At 43.5% G+C, this 22,082-nt stretch overlaps 1 long non-coding RNA gene across 3 annotated transcripts in view; it reads right to left on the bottom strand.

Annotated features, from left to right (window-relative positions):
- Positions 1 to 22,082, bottom strand: part of LOC115073831 — a 214,400-nt gene that overhangs the window by 134,022 nt on the left and 58,296 nt on the right. For 2 of the 3 annotated variants that reach the window (XR_003852130.1, XR_003852132.1), the window contains exon 2: positions 14,337 to 14,446. This is a non-coding gene — a long non-coding RNA (uncharacterized LOC115073831). Of the gene's footprint in view, positions 1 to 14,336; positions 14,447 to 17,097; positions 17,417 to 22,082 lie in introns of those variants that run through there. The other variant, XR_003852131.1, reaches the window with a different exon arrangement.

Genomic DNA, 22,082 nt, shown 5'->3' with positions numbered 1-22,082 from the left:
GGTAAAACAAATAAGCATGGGTGCAGCTTGCTTATTGCGGCGGCTACTACCCCTAACGAATCAAGCTAGATATTTCACTTGGATGCAGCTCCATCACTGCTCTCTACATTAAAGGTGGGGGTGGAAGGGAAATAGAACCAAGAGCTAAGAGAAACAGATAAGTATGAGAGAAAATATGTGTGAAGCTTGCTGGGCAGGCTAGATGGGCCATTTGGTCTTCTTCTGCCGTCATTTCTATGTTTCTATATGTTTCTATGTTTCAGATGGTAACCTTGAGCAATGATTGCCAATACCCATTGGTCGGTTGTGATTGACTGCCACATGTTGTGAAAGTGGCACAATCGACCTCCCACTGGTATGTGTGACAGAGGAATCTGGCTGTTGCTCTCTAATCGGAAGTCAAAAACCTGAAGCAGGCCCTGGCTGGGGAGCTGCTTGTGGTTTTTGTTTTCGGGCTTGGCGAGACTGAGATTTTTGATAAGGTCTCGTAGCACAGGACCTTGCTGGTGGCGGGTAGGCCTTCCTTGGATAGTAGAACGACTTCTTAGAGTCCTTCCTGAAGGACTGCTTTGAAGAGAAGTCGGAAGGCATCGAAGAGAGCTGTTTAAGGGTCTCATGACGTTGGATCTGTTCTCTGAACAGATTATCTCCTATACATGGTAGGTTGGACAACCGGTCTTGCACTTCTGGGCGAAGGTCAGAAGACTTGGGGCCAGTATCTGAAAGCTCTAGTCACTTAGCTTAGGCTTAGATTCACTAAGCCACGATGTTTTAATGAATTTTTTATTTTATTTTTTGCAGTTGGGCCTTTTAAATCTACCACAGAGCATTGGGCCTCACATTAGGGTTTCGATGATTCCGCAAGATTATCTATGGTGCCTTAAGCTATTCATTCCACTTTTGGTGCTACATTGCCACAGTTTAGATGCCATGGAGTTCTTTCTAATTATATCATCACACAAGTTTCATTAGAATTGATGAGAAAACCCCAATTTGGTAGCCCAAAATAGTTCTTTCCCCATTGACTTTAATCATGAACAAATAAAATGAAATGAAAAAAATTTGAAATGAACCAAATGAATGGCGATGACCTATAAAACAAACCAAAATGAACATTTTGCTTCTGCACATCCCTAGCATTTGGAGTTCCCCAGTCTCCCAATTGAGACCCCACAGTCTGATACTTAGGAGAAATGGAGAGGCACATCCCTAGTCCATACCCAACCAGTCTCAAAGGGATTGTTTCAGTTTTGTATGACAAATTTTTTTGGACAGTTGCATTTTGGATTATGGAGAATCTCTGTGTTTGACTTCAGGAGGATTGTTCCCCTGCCTGGAGGAGGTCAGAAGATCTGTGGGGTTCCCAACCTACCACATGCGGAGGGACAGCAATGATTCACCACAAAAGAAGTACTCCTGGTTGGTGAGAGATTGTATGTGTATGCTTGATGCAAAGCTCCTGGTTCTCAGAGAATGAGTCCAATCTCTGGAGGATATAGTGGCAAACCTGGAGGAATTGAGGCAGAGGTATATAGAGGAGACCTTCAGGGATATATTAGCCAAGTCCCAATTCCAGTCTAGCATCCCCTGTGCTCCCTTGGTGAAGCAAGGTCACCTGGATGGAAAGCATTAACTTGGTTTAGCAGGAAGTGATCATGTAGCTAAAACTTGTTCTCTGGGTGATGCATTATCCTCTAACACCAAATATGAATCTCCAAGGGCTTGTCCCAGGAGGGAAGGGTTAGGTCAGCCATTATAGTTGGTGATTTGAGCATTAGGAATGAAGATAGCTGTATGGATACTGGATGTGAGGATTGCTTGGTAACTTGTCTGACTGATGAAAAGGTGGTGGACCTCATGTGTCACCTAGATTGAATTTTAGACAGTGCTGGGGATGAACCAACTGTTGTGGTACATGTGGGCACCAATGACATAGGGAGGTGTGGAACAGAGATTCTGGAAGCCAAATTTATGCTTTTAGATAAAGAGTTGAAATCCAGAACCTCCAGGTAGCAGTCTCTAAAATGTTCCCTGTTCCACATGCAGGAATCCAGATGCAAGCAGAACTCTGGAGTCTCAATGCATGGATAGGATGATGATGCAGGAAAACAATTTTAGTTATGTTAGGAATTGAGCAACATTTTGGGGAAGGGGTTCCACTCTGGTTAAAGATGGGCTCTACCTTAACCAAAGCGGGATGAAGCTGCTGGCACTAACAAAACAGAGCACCTTTTAAGTAGAACATGGGGGAAATCTGAGAGTTGTTCAGCAGTGCATGGTTCGTTAAGAGGTAGCCTCAAAGGATACTAAAATAACAGGGCATCCCAATAGAGAAGTTCCAATAAAAGCATATGTAGCCCATTTGCCTAAAAGTAAAGAACAGATTGACTTGAAAGATTCTAAATTAACCCTGTCAACTTCTGAGAAAGATGCATATACAAATAAAATATGTACCTTGAAATGTCTGTATGCTAATGCCAGAAGTCTATAAAATAAAATGGGAGAGTTACAATGTATAGCACTGAATGAAGAGGTAGACTTAATTGGCATCTCAGATATCTGATGGAAGGAGTATAAACAATGGGACAGTACTCTACCAGTGTATTAATTACATTGCAATGACAGGGTGGATCAACTTGGTGGAAGAGGTAGCACTTTATAGTGGTAAGCCAATTGATATTTGGACTTGGATTTACAGAAAGTTTTTGACAAAGTCCCCCATGAGAGACTCCTGAGAAAAATAATATATCATAGGATAGGAGGTAATGTCCTATTGTGGATTGCAAAGTGATTAAAAGATAGGAATCAGAGAGTAGGAATAAATGGTCATTTTTGTCAGCAGAGAAAGGTAAACAGTGGATTGCCTCAGGAATCTGTACTGTGACCAATGCTTTTTCATATATTTATAAATGGTCTGGAAAAGGAAACAACAAGTGGGGCGATCAGATTTGCAGATGACACCAAATTATTCCAAGTAGCGAAATCACAAGTGAATTGTGAGAAATTGCAGAAGACCTTGCAAGCTGGGAGATTGGGCATCCAATGGCAGATGAAATGTAATGTTTACAAGAGCAATGTAATACACATAGGGAAAAGTAACCCATGCTGTAGTTACACTATATTAGGTCCCATATTAGGAGTTATCACTCAGGTAAAAGATCTAGGCATCATCGTGGACAATTCTTTGAAATTCTCGGCTCAGTGTGGGCAGTGGTCAAAAAAGCAAACAGAATGATAGGAATTATTAGGAAAGGAATGAAGAATATAATGGAGAATGGCATAATACCTCTGTATTGCTCCATGGTGAGACTGCACTGTGCGCAATTCTAGTTGCCACATCTCAAAAAAGATATAGCTTAACTGAAAAAGGAACAGAGAAGGGGGACATAATGATAAAGGGGATGGAACAGCTCCTCTATGAGGAAAGGCTAAAGAGGTTAGGGCTGTTCAGCTTGGAGAAGAGACGGCTGAGGGGGGATATGATAGAGGTCTATAAAATCATGAGTGGAACAGAATGGGTAAATGTGAAACGGTTATTTACTCTTTTGAATAACACATAAAATTAGGGAATTTTCTCCAACAAATTGGAGAAAATTCTTTTTCACTCAATGCACAATTAAGCTGTGGAATTCATTGCCTGAAAATATGGTAAAGGCAGCCAACGTAACTAGGTTTAAAAAATGTTTGGACAAGTTCTTGGAGGAGAAGTCCATAAACTGTTATTAACTAGATAGACTTGGTTAAAGCCACTACTTATCCCTGGGTGTTAGCAGCATGGGATCTATTTACTGTTTAGGATCCTACCAGGTATATTTGACCTGAATTTGCCTCAAGACACTGGGCTTGATGGACCCTCAGTCTGACCCAGTATGGCAAGTATTATGTTCTGAGACTTTGTGTTCTTTTTTTATTTTGGGGGGCATTTTTGCCTACCATTCTTGCCTGGGAGAAAGGATTTGGGATTTCACTGTTACTGAAGTGACAATACACAGAGACTTAACCCCGAGACTGAGTGTGACCCTTGCACATTTCACTCTGAACCCTGAAGTAGGGGCTACTTACAAATTCTAAATCCCACTGCCCATCACTGTCCCCCCTCAACACCCTCTCAAAGAGAGAAAATTGAGTTCTATCCCCTCCCAAAACTCACCCCCTGACCACACATATGCAAAATCTGGACCCTCATCCTGAGGCTGCTAGCATCCCTCCAACCCCTCCTCCTACCCAGTATGGAGGGGCAGGTCTTCTGGGGCAGGAGTGAGTGATGCCCAACTGTTCCTGCCCTGCTAGCACTGAACAATACGGTGCCAGCTGTACCATGGGTCCCCTTTGCCCCTCACATTCAGGGATTTTTCCCCTCATGTTGGCAGCCCTAGCTCAGCAGTGACTAAAAGCTGGACCCCATGATTTTGTGTGCATTGAACCCAATGTGCTTGTTAAGTCCGAGGCTCTCTGTGGCTACAAGTTCTGTTCCCTGTGAGTCTTTGTGTCATGCTACTTCCAAGCTGTCTTTACTGTTAAATTTCTAAACTGAGTATTCGACATTGTCAGAAATTCTAACATTCAGCAATTCTGCTACTGAATGATTAATTACTGCTCCATTCCTGCCCAGAAATAAGATCTCCCTCTATATAATACAGCTCATGGGAACTCCATAGTCTTTGCTCAGAGATACCATCTCCCTCTGAATATCACAACTCATGGTATGTTTTTTCTGACTGACAGCATTTCTTTCCATATAACAAAGATCATGGGAGCCTCACATTCAATGACGAGAGGCAGCAAATCTGTCTGTCTAATACAGCTTGTGGGAATCCCATGGCCTGTGCAGAGAGAGAGCTCCTCCCTCCCTATAACACAGCTCATGTTCAATAAATCCCTGCCCCTGTGCAGAGAGATAAAGCCACTCACGCTCCATAACACAGCTCATGGGAATCTTGCAGACTGTGCTAGGAGGCAGCAGTTCCCTCTCTAGGAAGTTGGGAATCCCGTTATCTGCATGAGAAAGCATCCCATTTATAACTCGGTTCATGGGAACCCTGCAATTGCTGAGACGGAGCATTTCCCTCTGTATACCAGCTCATGGGAACCCCAGAGCATCTCCCTCAGTATAATTCAGATCATGTGAACCCCGAAGGAAGTGCTAGAAGTCTTTAGATAGAACCTCATTGCAAATAACAATGAAGCCAATAAGCATTCTGAGTGGGTAACTTTTGGTGTTACCTCAGCAAAACCCAAGATCTGACTATTTCCCCCTGCTCCCTGGCTAAATTTTGTTTAGGTAATTTGTCCTCCACCCAAAGGGGCAGATTTTAAAAGTTACACACGCAGCCTTCATTTGTGCGTGCTACCTGACGCACACAAATGTACGCCCGATTTTACGCCCCAGGACGTGCGTATGTCCCGGTAGCTTTTCTGAATGGGCGGGATGGAGCGGGCCAGATGGTTCGGGGGCGTGGCTGGGCAGTCTGGGGGTGGTCTGGGAGGCGTGGCCGAGGACTCCGGCACAGGGACCCTTTGCCACTGTGTTGGCGATCTCACGCTGGCACTCGGCTCGCACGCAAGTTACAACAAAGGTATGGGTTTTTTTTCGGGTTGGGGGCGGGACAGGTAGGGGAAGGGAGGGGAAGGTGGGGGTGGGGGAAAGGAAAGTTCCCTCCAAGGCCGTTCCTCGGAGGGAACGGAAAAAGCCAGCTGGTCTCCCCGAGGGCTCGGTGTGCACTCTACTGGACATTTCAGCAGCTTTTGACACCATAAATCACACCCACCTCCTTGCCCGCCTAACCGACATTGGCCTTTCCGGCATAGCCCTTAAGTGGTTCTCATCCTACCTCGACAATAGGAAATTCACCGTGAAAATAGGCAATGCTGAGTCCTCTCACTACACCCTCGCCCAAGGAGTCCCCCAAGGCTCCTCCCTCTCTTCTACCCTCTTTAACATTTACCTCACCCCCTTGTGCAAACTCTTATCAGAACTTGGCCTCAAATTCTTTCTCTACGCTGATGATGTACAAATCATCATACCCATTCAAGGCTCCCTATCTGACACCCTTGAATCCTGGGGAAACCATCTCGCTGCCATCAACTCCTTACTTACCAACCTCCACCTCGCTCTAAACACTGCCAAAACTGAACTCCTCCTCATATCCCATCACCCCCCTACTAATCCCGCACTCTCAATTGACTCTGCTATCAAGATTCCTCATGCACAGCCCTGCGCAAGGAACCTGGGGGTCCTAATCGACCAACAACTGAACTTCAAAAAACATATCAGTGCCATACTCAAAGAGGGTTTCTTCAAACTTAAAGTCTTAAAAAACCTGAAACCTCTCCTTCACGCTAGTGACTTCCGCACTGTCGTCCAGGCTACACTGGCATCCAAGATGGATTACTGTAACTCCCTCTTTCTTGGCCTACCCTACTCCTCTTTAAAGCCCCTCCAAATGCTACAGAACACTGTAGCCAGAACCCTCTCCAACGCTCACAAATCCGACCACATTTCCCCCATACTGAAGAACCTACACTGGCTCCCTATTCCCTCCCGCATCCTCTTTAAATCCCTGACCATTATACATAAAGCCTTATATTCCCATCACTCCAACTGGCTGGCAGATCCCCTCCAATTTGCCTGCTCGAATCGGCCGACAAGGACCACTAACAAAGGGTCCCTCCATGTGCCATCCCTAAAGAAAGCGCACCTCACAGCTACAAGGGATCGGGCGCTCTCCATTGCTGGACCTATGCACTGGAACTCACTCCCAACCCACCTCAGACTTGAACCTTGCATCACCAAATTCAGAGCCCAGCTCAAAACCTGGCTATTCAAACAAGCCTTTCCCCAACACCCTTGATGAATATTGAATTGTGATGGATCATGACCTGAATTTGACTATGACCTTGTTCTTATGACATTATAGTTCACTTGTTGTTTGTTCCTATGCTTCTCTGCTCTCCTTATGGTTTTTTGTACCCCTTACCCTTCCCCTGTTACTTGTAATTTCCGTTGCTTTTGTTCCATGTAAACCGAGGTGATGTTTCGACTAACATCGGTATAAAAGACTTTTAAATAAATAAATAAATAAGTCCATTACCTGCTATTAAGTTCACTTAGAGAATAGCCACTGCCATTAGCAATGGTAACATGGAATAGACTTGGTTTTTGGGTACTTGCCAGGTTCTTATGGCCTGGATTGGCCACTGTTGGAATCAGGATGCTGGGCTTGATGGACCCTTGTTCTGACCCAGTATGGCATTTTCTTATGTTCTTATGTTCTTATTATTGCTCCAAAGTGACTTGCCTAGGATTACAAGGAGTATCAGTGGGGTATTTAAATCCTGGTTTCTCTAGTTCTCATTCTATTGCTCTAACCAGTGGGCCATTCCTTCTCCAGGTAGGCAGGTTTAGGGAATGCTAGGAAAGGTTTAGAGGTTATAGCATAGAGGTGAGGGAGCTGCTGGGAGAAGTATTGGGTTGTTATATTAGTGGATATGGGGGCTGTTTTGAAAGATATAGATGAGGGAAGTAAGCATCTGCTGTTGAAATATAGAAACAGAATATGTTACCCATAGAGTATGAAAAAGCCCTAGGCAGAGCATTATCCGATCATGAGTCTTGATTATATAATTATTGTGTATTCTGAAATTGTTAGTTGTGGCTTTAGACCTTCCAGGCCCTTCTCATAAACAAGTCTGAAGTGAGCCAGGACCAAGCCAGCAAGATTTGTGGGGAAGGAGGGAGAGGATACGTAAACAGATCCAGAGCACCAAAAACCCAAAGGGTGGGACAGCGCCAAGAGTGAAGGGCGGTGGGTTCATCCCTCACAGCTGACCTCCTTGGCTCTAATGAGACGTTGCCATGAAAAGCCAAGTACAGCAATCAAGGCAATGGTGGGAGTATGAACATCCCAGGAATAATCTGTGGGACTTGATTTATTGCCTACTGTCACTCTATCCTGGGGGGTGGAGGGGGACGGGGAAGGACCAGCTTAGTTACTCACACGCTTGGCTAACCTTTTTATGAACTGTAAGGAAAGATATGTTCCTTCTTTTGAAGAGCTAGTTTAAGTCACATAAGAACAGAACACTGTAGAGGACTGAGTGTTTCTTGGAAGAAGCATTTACAGAAATATTGGCCTCAGGCCCATATTTACAGTTAAAGAAAAAAAAATAAAAACAATTGCTCTCTCAGTTGCTGATGCAGCAGAAAGAAAAGCCTGAGAAAGAAGCAGGTCAGCATTTCCTGAAACATGCACCCGTGTTTGACAGAGTATGTGCATATCACATGTGTGTCAGTGGGTATATGTACTCCGGTGTATCAGAGTATATCTACGTATGGGGCAAATTTTCAAAAGCTTAGTTTGCATCTATGCATGTAAAAGAAGGGCTGCATGTGCAGATTAGCTGAATGCACTTAAGTGGTCTTGCAATCCCAATCTGATGCTGCACCTCTCACAATGGTTTAGGATAACTATTACCTCTCTTTATGCGCCTTGGGGTGTCCGTGTCATCGGTGCCCTTTACCCCTTTTTAGTGCCTTGGCTGGTTCTTGCCACCATGGTTAATGCATTTTGCCCTTCTTTTTGTGCCTTGCGCTGTTCATCCACTATTCCTTTTGCTTTGCCCCTGTCAATAGCTTTAGGCTATTGATATTTATTTATTTATTTTGCATTTCTTATAATCTGCAGCTATCCAAAAAATTGTTCAATGTGGAATACAAAGAACACTCATAAAATTCAAACATCAAATCCCAATGCCACAAAAATTACACGAGACATTTAAAAAAACAAAATAATATATAAACAAAAGCCTGTTTTCAGCGTGCAGGTTAATCTAAAAAAATGGTTTATAATGCCTTTATCTTCTTCCTGAAGACCTTCACATCTGTTTCAGCATGTACTTCATCCGGTAAACTATTTCCACTTTAGGCACAGCAGAAGAAAATGCTCCGCCCAAGTAGTTTGTACTCAATAATGTACAGAAGGAATATGAGCACTCAAAAGCTTTTTAATATTGGTCGTTATGAACTCATTATACAAACATCATTGTGTATAAAGAGGACCCTCATAACACCCACATGTTTGAAGCTAAACTTCTGCTTTCACACATTTATAAAGGGGTCAAATATAATCATCGGTCCAAGAGTGTGATTGTGATTAAGTATTTTGTAAAGTATTTTTTTAAATCTTACAAGAGTGGTTTGATATTGAAGATCCAATGCGGCTCACTTTATCTTTTGTATAAATTGTTAATTTGTTCTGATGGTAAATGGGACTGTTCACCCTTGTGGGATAAATGGTTGTCAGAATTGCAGATACAATTGCCTATAAAGTTGTTTGATACATATTTTGCATCTGTGCAAAAGATTATGTGTAATGTGCAATTACGAGAAACTCAATTTAAGGTCTTAAGTAGAACCTTTATTTCATAACATCAAGCATTTCCGGCACACCTGACAGATTCAGAGATGTGTTTTAAGGGCCTTATTTTCAAAAACATGTACACATGTAAATGTAACTACTATTGTAGCAATTTTCAAAACCCATTTAGCTGCATAAAGTGCACATATGTGGGTAAATTCTATGGATAATTCAATGGCATATACTGTAGCAATTTTCAAAAGCCTACTTGCACGGGCAAAGTGCATTTACACATGTAAAGTTCAATTTTAAGCGAGGAAATGCTTTCTAAAATCAGGCCCTGGGACATTTGGGTCATTCTTTTTAGCTTTGCCCTAAAATACAACTTTTCTGGAGAAGGATATTGGAGTGGATCACTTCACAGTCTTTGACTTTCAATGCTTCATCTGCGTTGTTTGATGATATTTGTTCTTCTTCCCATTGCTCGACACCAAAATTACTTTGGGTACAGAAGATCCTATTGCTGGCAAGACGTATGTACTATAACAAGCACTATTAAGAAACTTTTGAGTGCTCATGTTATGCCTAGTGAATACTAAGTGCCTTCACAATTTGACTCTTGTTTATTTGGGTACAGAAGGAATAGCCAATAAACTAGAATAAGATGATCTAAGAGCACGTTTAGGAACATATTTCGTCAGCAACTCAGCCAACAAACACCAATAAACACTGTGCAGTAACTTGAATAGAATCATCATTATTTTAAAATGTGCTCTCTACTGAACATGAAGCCAGTAAAAACTACAGAAAACTGGTGTTATATGCTTACTGTGTTTGGATACCATCAAAATTCTCACTGCAACGTGCGGTAACAGCTGTAAAGTTCTGATGTAATTATTAGGGAGACCATAAAACAAGCTATTTCAATAGTCTATTTATCCAAAAATTGAGTGCATTACAGACCTCAATAACTCCTTAGTTAACAAATGTTTCAAAGGCAACAGTGTTTTAAGCTTTAAAAAAAGCATATTTACCAGTCACTTGATTTGAAGCTTCTCAATCTAGAGTCTATTAGAACTCCTAGGAGGTCCATATTCGGTCATTGTCCAGATAGCAAAGTTACTGGGAGATGCATCAAGCCATGGTAGTGCTCTAACACGTGTTAAATAGTGTATAGCTCGTGATAGAGAACTATTGCAGCAATATTGCATGATATACGCAATATTTTGCATGTCCCTGGCCTGCCACCTTCCCCTATTACAATTACTTTCTTTGTACATGATTTGCATACAAATGCTTGCAAAGAAGGTCATTAATAGGCAATTTGATGAAAGCATTTTATCGCAGCCGACCAAGAAGGTGGGCAGCTATTATAAAAGCAACACTTATTTGAAATGCAGTAAATGAGGAGGGAGGCCTGGGACCCTAATGCGGGTCCCAAGGCTCCCACCTCACATTTAAAGAGCTGGCCAAAGTGGAGGTCAGTGCTGACTCTTAGCTCAGCCTGGGGCCACCACTCGAGGTGGGCCCCTCCCCAAAAGTAAAAAGTCACAACAATGAGCCCGTGTGGTGACAGCCCACCCCCAGCTCCTCTCAAAGGCGTCTGAACCCCAGAACTTACCCCAGTCACATGGCTAGGGCAAAGTCTAGTGGGCATCATTTTGAAAAATGGTGCCAAGTGCAAGGGTCACACTGGCCCCACTGAGGGACCAGGGATGGCTTGATAAGGTTCAGAGGGTGCAGGAAGGTGCCTAGGGAGTCGGGGGACCCGGACCCAACCTTTTTTTTTACTCACATTTTGGGGGAAGGGGGAGGGGGTACTCACTGAGGATAATTTTATGTGGGGGGGAAGGGGTGGGCATGGGGATCATTGAACCCCAAGGAGATTTAGCAGAAAATGGGAAGGGGTGGGGGGCAATGAACACCAATGGCACTATTGTTACACCTTTCAGAGGCTGGGACCATCACTGCCATGAGCTCATTATTGTGATTTTTTACTTTTGGGGAGTCGGGGCCTCCTCGACTGGCAGCCTCAGGTTGAGCCGGGAAGCAACACACTGACCCCCGCTCAACTTCCCTGTTTTGCTGTGGGACTTTTTTGTTTTGCCAGTGGCCCTGTAAGAAAATAGCGGTCCCTTTAAGTTAAGGCCACCATCGCATTAAAGGGCCACTAGCCACGTTCTTTTGTCCTACAGTGTTTGGCCATGGCACAAAAGAATGCACCATGGAGCCGCAATGTTGTTTTGAGGGAGGGGCCCCATTATCGCAGCGTCACCCACCCCTGCGATAGTGGGACCTCTCCCACGAAAATACATCATGCCTTAGTGGCTCTAGGCCTTAGCCAGATAAACTTATGCAGCTAACTTTACAGGTATATTCAATAGTGCAGCTGCACTACTGAATAGAGCTGGTTATCTTAAAGTTAGCTGGCTAACCTACGGGCCAAGCCGCACATTTTGCTTTCAGAAATTAGCGCCTACCCAAAGGTAGGCGCTAGTTTCTGCCAGCACCGGGAAAGTGCACAGAAAAGCAGTAAAAACTGCTTTTCTGTGCACCCTCCGATTTATATCATGGCGATATTAAGTCAGAGGTCCGAAAGTTTAAAAAAGTAAAAAATTAAAAAAAAAAAAAAAAATTTAAAATGGGCCCGCGGCTGGCAGGTCGAAAACCGGATGCTCAATTTTGTCGGCGTCCGATTTCCGAACCCGTGGCTGTCAGCGGGCTCGAGAACCGACGCCGGCAAAATTGAGCGTCGGCTGTCAAACCCGCTGACAGCCGCTGCTTCCTTCAAAAAAGAGGCGCTAGGGACACGCTAGTGTCCCTAGCGCCTCTTTTTACCGCCGGCCCTAATTAAAATAAATTAAAATACTGAATCGCGTACACAGGAGAGTGGCCTTTGCGCGCGCCGGGAGAGCGGGCGCTTGCCCGCTCTCCCGCGATTTTACTGTATCGGCCCATTTATCTGGCTAATTTTAGGATAGCTCTTTGGCCCAACCACACTTAGCCAGATAAGTTATCCAGCTAACTCTGAATATCAGAGTAGCTGGACAACTTATCCACTCCTCTCATTTACGGCCCCAGAATGCCTCTAACTTATTAGCCGGCTATTATCTATAAATGATCTAAACCATAGCAATACAGTTCCTCCAATGCCTATTTGACCTGGTCTTTGCAGTAAATGTATGTGATTGATAGTGTCAGAAGTTGGACCAAGACACCTGATCAATCTTCCAGCATCCAACTCACAATATAACTTATCCATTAACATCAGCAGTAAAGTCTCCGTTCCATCATTTTTTTGGAATCCATACTGATGTTTGTTTATCTAATATAACATGCTCTTCCAATTGTGATTGGCACACTTCTCCACTATGTTTCATAATGTTGGCAGATTTGATATTGGACAAAAAATTGGATACAACATCCATTGATTCCCTCAAATCATTTTGTATAAGTCGAACTGTTATTCTTTCCAGCAATGCTGGCATTTTACCTGCCAACAAAATTGTGTTCACAATCATCAAAAATACACTATAAATATTCTGCTTAAATGCTCTGATAACTGAAAATGGACACGGATCCAATATGGAATTTGTTGATTTAAGCTTGCTAATAACAGATAAGATTTCAGGCAAGGATATTCTGCAAAATCAACACCATTTATCTCCCACAGTTGAGTCAATATATATCGTGTTATTCATAGAGAATTGTCCCTGAATCATTTTTATCCTTTCCGAAAAGAAATCAGGAAATAACTCTATATTCTGAAGTCGTGTCTTAGTAAAATTCTTCACAATTTCAAATAGCTGTAACAGCCGATTTCATGATTTTTCTGTTCTATCGATTATTAGAGCTCTTTTTGCTGCCTGACAATGATCCTTACAGGTCCTTGAGTGCTCGTTATAGTGCTCCTTGGCATTATTAGACCACTGTTTTCTCTATTTTCTCTCAAACCATCTCAAACTACGCCTCTCTGGCACGAATGCATGAGAGTGCCATGCTGCTCGCTTCCAATTCATCGGGAAGTGATTTACTTTAATGGGGCAACTTTAGTAAAAGCTTCATCCAATGAAGCACTGCATCTTTCACAGAGGTCATACGCATCCTCAGAGACATTATTAAAATATGAAATATACCATTCTTTCATAAAATCATCAGGCTCATATTTCTGACTGGCCCCCCTTTTTTAATATCCATATTAACACAACACCTTGTTACTAATCAACCTTGAACTCGAAACTTAATAAATAAATAATCAGACCACAACATTTCTAAAATACTAAAATGAGAAAAACTTTCTTTCTACTTCTCATAATGAAAAAGGAGATCCAAATATGTTCCTTTTTTGTGGGTGTGGTAGTTAATTCTCTCTATATATATACCAATACTGACAACATTAATGTAGATAATTCTTGTGCATGTCTAGAATTTACATTGTCCATACGGGCACTGAAATCACCAATAATCATGAGCTTTCTGTGCTCTAAATGCTCCATTAACTGCATTACATATGATATGGATTCTCCAGGAGGAGAATAAAGCAAACAAACTGATCATGTGGAACATTTTACCATCAAAGCTTCTACTGGTGATAAAAACTCATAACCAAACCATTGAACCTTCAATATTATTTGATTATTGATAAATAATTAAAACCCCTCTCACTCACCTAACTGGGTGTGCCTGCTGTAAATAATTGTAACTGGGGGGACAACTTTCATTTAAAAGCATTGCATCATAATTATGCCATGATTCAGTTGTAATTAAATTGCTGAGAAAGGTCAACCAAGTAACAATCTTTTTTTCTCATGGATCATGCAATCAAACCACTCTCTAACCCCAGCCCTCTGTCTCCAACCCATGCCTCTCTTGACTGCAACCCTCTGCCCATCTACCTTGACCCCCTACATTCTTTCACCAGCACTCTCCCCCCCTCCTCCCAGCAGAGTGAGTTTGTTCTGATTCAGTTAATTTGCTCACCAGAGAGGTCAGACTAGCCAGCCTGTAGTTCCCAGCCTCCTCCTTACTTCCATTTTTGTGAATAGGAACTACATCCGTCCATCTCCGGTCCTCCAGAAGTACTCCTTACTCTAAAGAATTGAAAAGATCAGTTAGTTGAGCTGCCAGAACTTTTCTAAGTTCCCTTAATACCCTCAGACTTATCCCACCCAGCCCCATCGTCTTTTCCACTTTGAGCTATTTACCAGATGAGTCCTACTTATCCAGCTACTTTGTTGGATAAGTAGGACTCGTGGTAAGTAGCAGCTGCTAAATATCTGGCTACATTCAGCAGTACTATGATACAATATATAGAGAAAAAATAATTATACATTCAATAAACTTCTTAATACAACATTTTTATTGTTCATATGTAACAATTTTATTGTTCAGCACTGCATATTTACAATACATAACCTTCCCCTCAATTCTACAATTAAGAAATAACCATATTAAAATTCATATCCCACATAAATCAACTCACATCCTCCACAAATACACTCATTCATAACCTCACCTACATCTTATATATAAAAATACTCCTAAATGCAACACGTTCCCTAATACATATTAAACTGCCACTCCTTTATTCCTGTTGTCATATCAAAGTTCATTAATTATTCTGAATTCTCTTATAATTCTTCCAATATGTAAGATGTTCTCCAGCTACTTCTTATAGTTGCCACCCAAATAAAAAAATTCTTCTTATAACACCTTCTAATGTAAATGAGACTATCCCTCGTTTTACCTAAAACAAGCTTCTTCAGGGAGAATTATCGTGATTCAAAAAACTCAGCCATCTGCTGATGACGTTACTAAATGAAATATTTTTCAACTGCATGTATAAAGTTGTTCTCATAGATCTCATACAAACCAAGTCTCTAATGGACACAAGTGTTCAAACTTATCACAATCCAGTGATCACTCAAACATATCTCATCATGCTGCTGATTCAACCCACCATACTGGCTCCAACAAGACACTGCCTCCAAGGTCCTTTCAGCAGTCGTAACTTAGCCAGATAAGTCACTTATCCAGCTAAGTAGATAACTAGATAACTCAGAGGCGGGGAATGGGTGGATCGGAGAGGAGCTACTTAGCTGGCTAACTTAGGGTCAGATTCATTAGGGGGTAGATTTTAATACCTGCGCGCGCTACCCAGCACACACACATAGATGCCCGATTTTATAACATGTGTGTGCAGGTACGCACATGTTATAAAATCGGGGGTCAACGCGCACAAGGGGATGCATAATTGTGCAACTTGTGTGCGCCAATGCCTGCAGCCTTCCCCCATTCCCAACCCCCTAACCTAACCTCCCTTCCTCTTCCCCTTCCCCTAACCCTCCCGCCCCCTAGCCCTCACCTAGACCCCACCGACCTTTATCATACCTGTTGTGCCTGCCTCCAACAAGCGCAGGTTGCGCATGCCGGCAGTCTGCCGGCACGCGATCCTCTGGCACAGTGGCAAATGGCCACTGTGCCGAAAGCCTCTAATCCCGCCCCTTTTTCAAAGCCCCGGGATATACGCGTGTGGCCGGGCCTTTCTAAAATAGGCCCGGCGCGCGTAGGGCTTTTAAAATTCGGCCCTAAGGCTTTTTTCCCATTTTGTGTCTAAGGGAAAAACTCTTAGTGAATGATGACATAGACTTAATTGGCATCTCAGAGACATGGTGGAAGGAGGAAAACCAATGGGACAGTGCTATACTGGGGTACAAATTATTAGAGATGTGAATCGTGTGATCGATCGTCTTAACAATCAATTTTGGCTGGGGGGGGAGGGAATCGGATCGTCGAGGTTTTGTTTTGTTTTTTTAAATCATAGCTGTGCTGCTGAAAATCCCATGTAAGTTAGCCAGAGAAGGCTTATTCGGCCAACTTACATAGCTGGATATCTTTGAATATTGGTCCCTTTAAGTTTAGTTAGCTTCTCACAAATGCACTGTTATTTGTGTTTGTTTTATGTGATCCTGCTCCTGGTGGCCCTTCCATAAAGAACACCAAATAGAAATATAAGTTAAGCAATTTTGCTATTTCCTTATCAGCCTCTATTTTCTACAAGAGCAGTCCAGCTACTAAAAAAATTAGAACAAAGGGCACTTTCCAAATTGACCGCAGAAATCCAAAGTAAACAGGTATATTTTACCTGCAGACTTTTCCCTTTGAAAATCGCCTAAGAAAAATTGCCTGCAAACTTCCCTCTGCTTTAGTGAGGACACTTTCTCAAGGTAAAGTTAGGTGCATATTTCTGAAAATTTAAATGAATGCATGTTCTTGCAAAGGGTAAAGCACTGTTTTACCCACAGAAATGGCTTTGAAATTGCCCTAAAAAAAAAGCTCTGTACTACTTATCTTAGACAAATTTCCCTGTGAAGTTCTAGGTCTGTAACATGACGTACGTCACTAATTGGTCCGTATTCAGCGGTGCAGGAAGTGGGAATTTACCTGGGAATTACCCAAGCTCATCAGCCACTGAATATACTCACCTAAAGTTTCTCCAACTGGACTTACCGCGTACGTTTAGCTGGATGATGCTCATTATGGGCGCTGCCCCCAGAAGACCCACACATTCCTTTTTTATCCAGCTATATTTTACTCGGAGTAAAATATTACCTGGGCAAAAGCCCTTGGTTGATGGACCTCTCAAACGAATTCTTTCTGTTTCAGAATAACGTTGTTAAAGTGATGACTTTATAGGTCATTGGATTAATCTGTCTTATAGCGGCGAGGTTTCGGTACTTACGTCTTCCTCTCTGTCCTCCAAACTCCACAGAGACACAGACGACAATAGAGACTGGCAGTAATTAATGAATTTAACAAATTCAGCTCCAAGTCACAACCGCAAAGAGAGCGCGGAAAACCTCTGCTTTTCATTTACACCACATTCTGCCGAGATCTGCCTTTCAGAGCTCATACAGTTATTAGAAAATGAAACCTTTTATGGTTTAATTGTTTTTCCATCTTGGAGGCTGTGGGATGGCATGGAAGCAGAAACAGCACCACGCGTAATCACAAGAAAAAAAAGGCCATATGTTCAAGGTTGTCTATCTTCATCTCGACACTTCCAGACCCTGAAAGTGAAAAATGTCAGGGGTCACACAAAGGGTATATGATAGCATCCCAAAATATGGAAGCACATCAGTGTTGCTATCAGCATCCCAAAACAAAGAATGTGCAGCTGGTATCTTCTGCATTCAGGAGTACAGCTGAATAGGGAGGCCCAACAAGCAACAGCACCCTCACATTTTTGTAGGGATCCCCTGAGCTCTCTGTTAAAGTTTATGACCTTAATATAGGGACTGTAGTGGTATCCTTTCACCGCTTATATCCTGTCACCGCTTATATCCTGTCATCTTGTTGATAGTTTAAAAAAACTTCTTTCCTCTACTCTCTACTCTTTCCTCTACTCTCCTTAAGAGTTAATTATTTATTCTCCTGTCTTGAGTTGACTTAGTTTGCTTACTGTTTGCTTGACATTAAACTATTGTAAAGCTTGTTGCTATGTTACGTTACAATGTGAACCGGGGTGATGTTTTTAACGTGCCCCGGTATATAAAAAAATCTTTAAATAAATAAATAAATAAAAATAAATTTACCAGGTCCAAAGCCAGCCCCGCTGTGTAGCCTGGCACGATATAGTCCTAGAGAGGAATAGAGCAGTGCTTCTCAGTGTGGCGCAGCAAAATCCCTGTTGTACTGCGAGCGATAACAGCCGCACTAGCTCAATTCTCTCCTCCCCGGTGCAAGCCTCGATGTTTTTCTCTGCCCTTCCCAGGGACACGATGCTCAAATTATTAATAGCTGGGATCACTAAAAGGTCTCCAGAATTCTTGGGGATCCCAGGGCAGCAGCCAGCTGTGAACCAAAAACGGATGCAAGAGAAGGAAAGTGTGACAAGCCTGTGTCATGCTTTCAGCTGCACCGATGGCCAAGACTGTCAGAGCAATATCAAAATCTTCAGTCGATATCCTTGAGGAAAAGTTTCAGATATTTCAGAATTATGATAGAAGTAGTGAATCAAAATTTAGCCACAAACTTGGCTAGAGCTGATAAGACCAAACAGAGGATTTCTAGCAATAAAGAAGACATTAAAAATAACCCTTCCAACAGAAGGTAGAATCAATTAATAAGTAAAGTCAAGTACTGGAAAACAGAAAAGAAGAAATGGAGAACTGGAGCACCTTTGGCATAAGGGCCAGATGTTAGTTAGTGGGCCAGAGTCTATTAAGGAGTCGGAGAGTTATTAAGGATCAGTTTTCAAAACTATGTAGATTGGTGCAGAATCCACAGGAATTCTTTCCTATTGAAGTGACAGTATGCTTGTAGTTTCACTTTATTTATTGCCTTTTAGAATACAAGAAACACTCAAAGCATATTAGAAAATCATCTTAAATCGGTCATTTGTAGCTTCACACTACAAAGGTTTAAACAGTTTTGAGTGGCAACAATGTCACAATATAACTCGACAAACTTAAGGTGCACCTCAAAACCTAACACTTTTACTCTAAGAATACATAGTTGCATAGCAAAATTCTGGATTGTAGCCGCCTATCAGGCCGATACAGAATGGTGCATTCAGCCGAGCGCACCATTTAGTCCCTGTTTAGCTGCGCGTTTTAGACGCACTATTATTACCCCTTATACTGTAAGGGGTAATAGCGCATGGAAAACGTGCTGCCAACCCTCCCGAAACTAATAGCGCTCATCACATGCAAATGCATGTTGATGAGCCTATTAGTTAGTCACCCAAAATACAGAAAGTAAAATGTGCAGCCAAGCCACACATTTTACTCTCAGAAATTAATGCCTGCCCAAAGCTGCCACAACCCAGGTGAATCCGTTACCTCATGTCCTGTTTAAAATGAAAGCAGGGGAGTACTTGGAGATCTTCCTGAAAAACTTTGAAAGGACTGCCCACATATTGGGTTGGTTAGAAGCAAATTGGAACACATACCTGGCAAATTTGCTCTTGGGCAAAAGCCAAGCAGCCTTTCAAGTGGCCAATCCGGATGAAAGGGTCACCTATACAGAAGACCGCCATCCTTGAATGAGCTGGATATAACTCAGAAACATACCGGCAGCAGTTCCAACGGGAAAAGCCCCCAAAACCTGCTCCACCATTTGAAAGATGCTGGCTGGAAGAGGCTGCAGGCAAAGACCAGCCTCAAGGTAGCCAAACAGGTACTTCTAGAACAGTTCATAAACGGGCTTGACCGGCCCATGAGAAATTAGGTCTGCCACCACCCAGAGCTCACTTTAGAAAATAGAAGTGGCAGATGCCTTTCACCATGTACAATTAATGCCCAACGTAGTATGAAGGCTAGAATGACAGCCCGCACAGATTCCATGGCACAGTAATGAGTCTGGAGGACCCCAGCAATGATCCTCTCTTCAGACAGCCCATTTTCTATAACCAGACCACTGGCCACAGCCTCTCCTGCTTGCTTCAACTATGAAAAGAGGGTTATTTGGCAAAGGACTGTCGTTATGAGGGAAGTGATGGACATCAACACAGTGACGCAGCCAACACTAGAGGTTAAAGTTCACTTGGATAAAGGCAAATCTCCATTTTGAGACTCTAAATCGCCGTCCCGCCAATACTCAAAATGGCGCCGATCGCCTTTGCCCTCACTATGACGGCGATCGGCGCCATTTTGAGTATTGGCGGGATGGCGATTTAGAGTCTCAAAATGGCGGTGATCGGCGCCATTTTGAGTATTGGGATCGGACGGACGGCGTGAAAGGAGGTCGCTCCCGGACCCCCGCTGGACTTTTGGCAAGTCTTGTGGGGGTCAGGAGGCCCCCCCAAGCTGGCCAAAAGTTCCGGTTGGGTCCAACAAGGGTCCCAGAGCGACCTCCTGCCACATGACCTACCTGTCACGCGGTAGGAGCACAAGATGGCGCCGTGACCATGTGACAGGGGCTGACCAATGGCACCGGCAGCCCCTGTGACAGAGGCTATCGGCGCCGTGAGGAAACCGCAAACGAGTGCAGGGATGGCTTCCTGACTCCCCGCTGGACCACCAGGGAGTTTTGGTAAGTCTTGGGGGGGTCAGGAGGGTGGGGGGTTTAAATGTTTATTTAGGAGGCTGAATACAACAGATATCTGTTGAATATGTGGGGAGTCGTGATGCGTTTCGCCTCCCCACGTATTTTTCAGATTGCAAAAAATAAGTTGCGGATTACAAATACGTGGAAAACGGATGCACACCCCTAGTGTGTGTGTGTGTGTGTGTGTGTGTGTGTGTATGAGAGTGAGTTGAGAGACTGTGTGTAGGAGTGAGAGCCTGTATGTTCAGAGAAACAGCATGTGAGAGCCTCTGTGTGTGTGTGACAGCATATGAGAGAGCCTGTGTGTATGTGAGAGTGAGAAGGCATGTGAGAGAGCCAGTGTGTATGTATGAGAGAAAGACAGCATGTGAGAGAGCCTGTGTCTGTGTGTGTTTATGTGTGAGAGAGACAGCATGTAAAATAAGAACCTGCATGTGTGTTTGAGGGAGGAAGGGAAGAAGATAGACGGAGAGAGAAGAAACAAAAAAAGAGACCCTGTAATGGAGCCTGAGCTAGGTGGTGAGAGGGGCTCGGAAGCTGCCGCCATACCTGAGATCCCGGACAACGAGGCACCCAACCCCGGAACAACTGGTCCCGACCAGCGGACCCAGAGTGAGGCTGGTGTGACGTCAGCGGGCATCCGCTGCTACAAATTGCACAGCGGACGCTGGAGACTCCTGGAGCCTGAGCTAGGTGGTGAGAGGGGCTCGGAAGCTGCCGCCATACCTGAGATCCCGGACAACGAGGCACCCAACCCCGGAACAACTGGTCCCGACCAGCGGACCCAGAGTGAGGCTGGTGTGACGTCAGCGGGCATCCGCTGCTACAAATTGCACAGCGGACGGCGCACCAATGCCGACGGCGCACCCTAAGCCGCGCGCTCCAAAGGGGCGCGCTCGGCTTGTGCCGGCTTAGGCCGGAGAAGGCTGGGAGGCTGTTACGGACTATGGCAGCGAGCTGAAACCCCCTCAAACCTCAACTACCCTGACGTTCGATAACAGAACTGTGAGTAGAATAAGGAAAAGGTCATAAGTGATTTTATTTACGTAACATTAATGCCCCATACAAAAAGAAAGGGCAGAGTCAGGCAGGATGCCTCTACCCCTACCAGACCAGGCCCTATACAAACTACCCTAACCGGATTCTACCCACCTGCAACAATTACCCCGGAGTATCCCATTACATTGACGGATATTGAGCGAATATCCACATTGTCGGGAGAAATAAGTCTAAGTCCCGGGGGTCAAACAACTCCCCCACCACCAATGTGCGCCGCAGGAACCCACAGCCTGGACTCACCCCTTTTTCGGAAGGTGTTTTTAGGGGAGAGCCCGATAGAGGAAGTCTGTGTGGAAAAAGAAGCTGTGCAAGGGGAAGAAGGAGAGGCGTCCCAAGTTTTGGATCAAAGAGCGGGGGCAATAGGAGGAAGTGGTATTACGCCACACGGTGATCCTGCGTCAGACCAGGGACTTTCTGGAAAATTAATGAATCCATCTGTCTCAAGTGTTAAGTTTGAAAAAAATCAAAAAGTGTCATTAGAAATGTTGTGGTCAGCAATAATGACATTACATCAGAATGTAGAAAAAATGAGTAGTAATATTAGAGATGTCCAATCCACATTGCAAAATTTAAGTCCTTTAGTGACAAATAATGGATTGACTCTTAAAAAAGTAGAAA

This window comes from Rhinatrema bivittatum, chromosome 12 (genome assembly GCF_901001135.1).
Source record: "Rhinatrema bivittatum chromosome 12, aRhiBiv1.1, whole genome shotgun sequence".
Taxonomy (NCBI): domain Eukaryota; kingdom Metazoa; phylum Chordata; class Amphibia; order Gymnophiona; family Rhinatrematidae; genus Rhinatrema; species Rhinatrema bivittatum.
The sequence above is the reverse complement of the archived record's forward strand: the minus strand, read 5'-3'. Positions and strand labels throughout refer to the sequence as shown.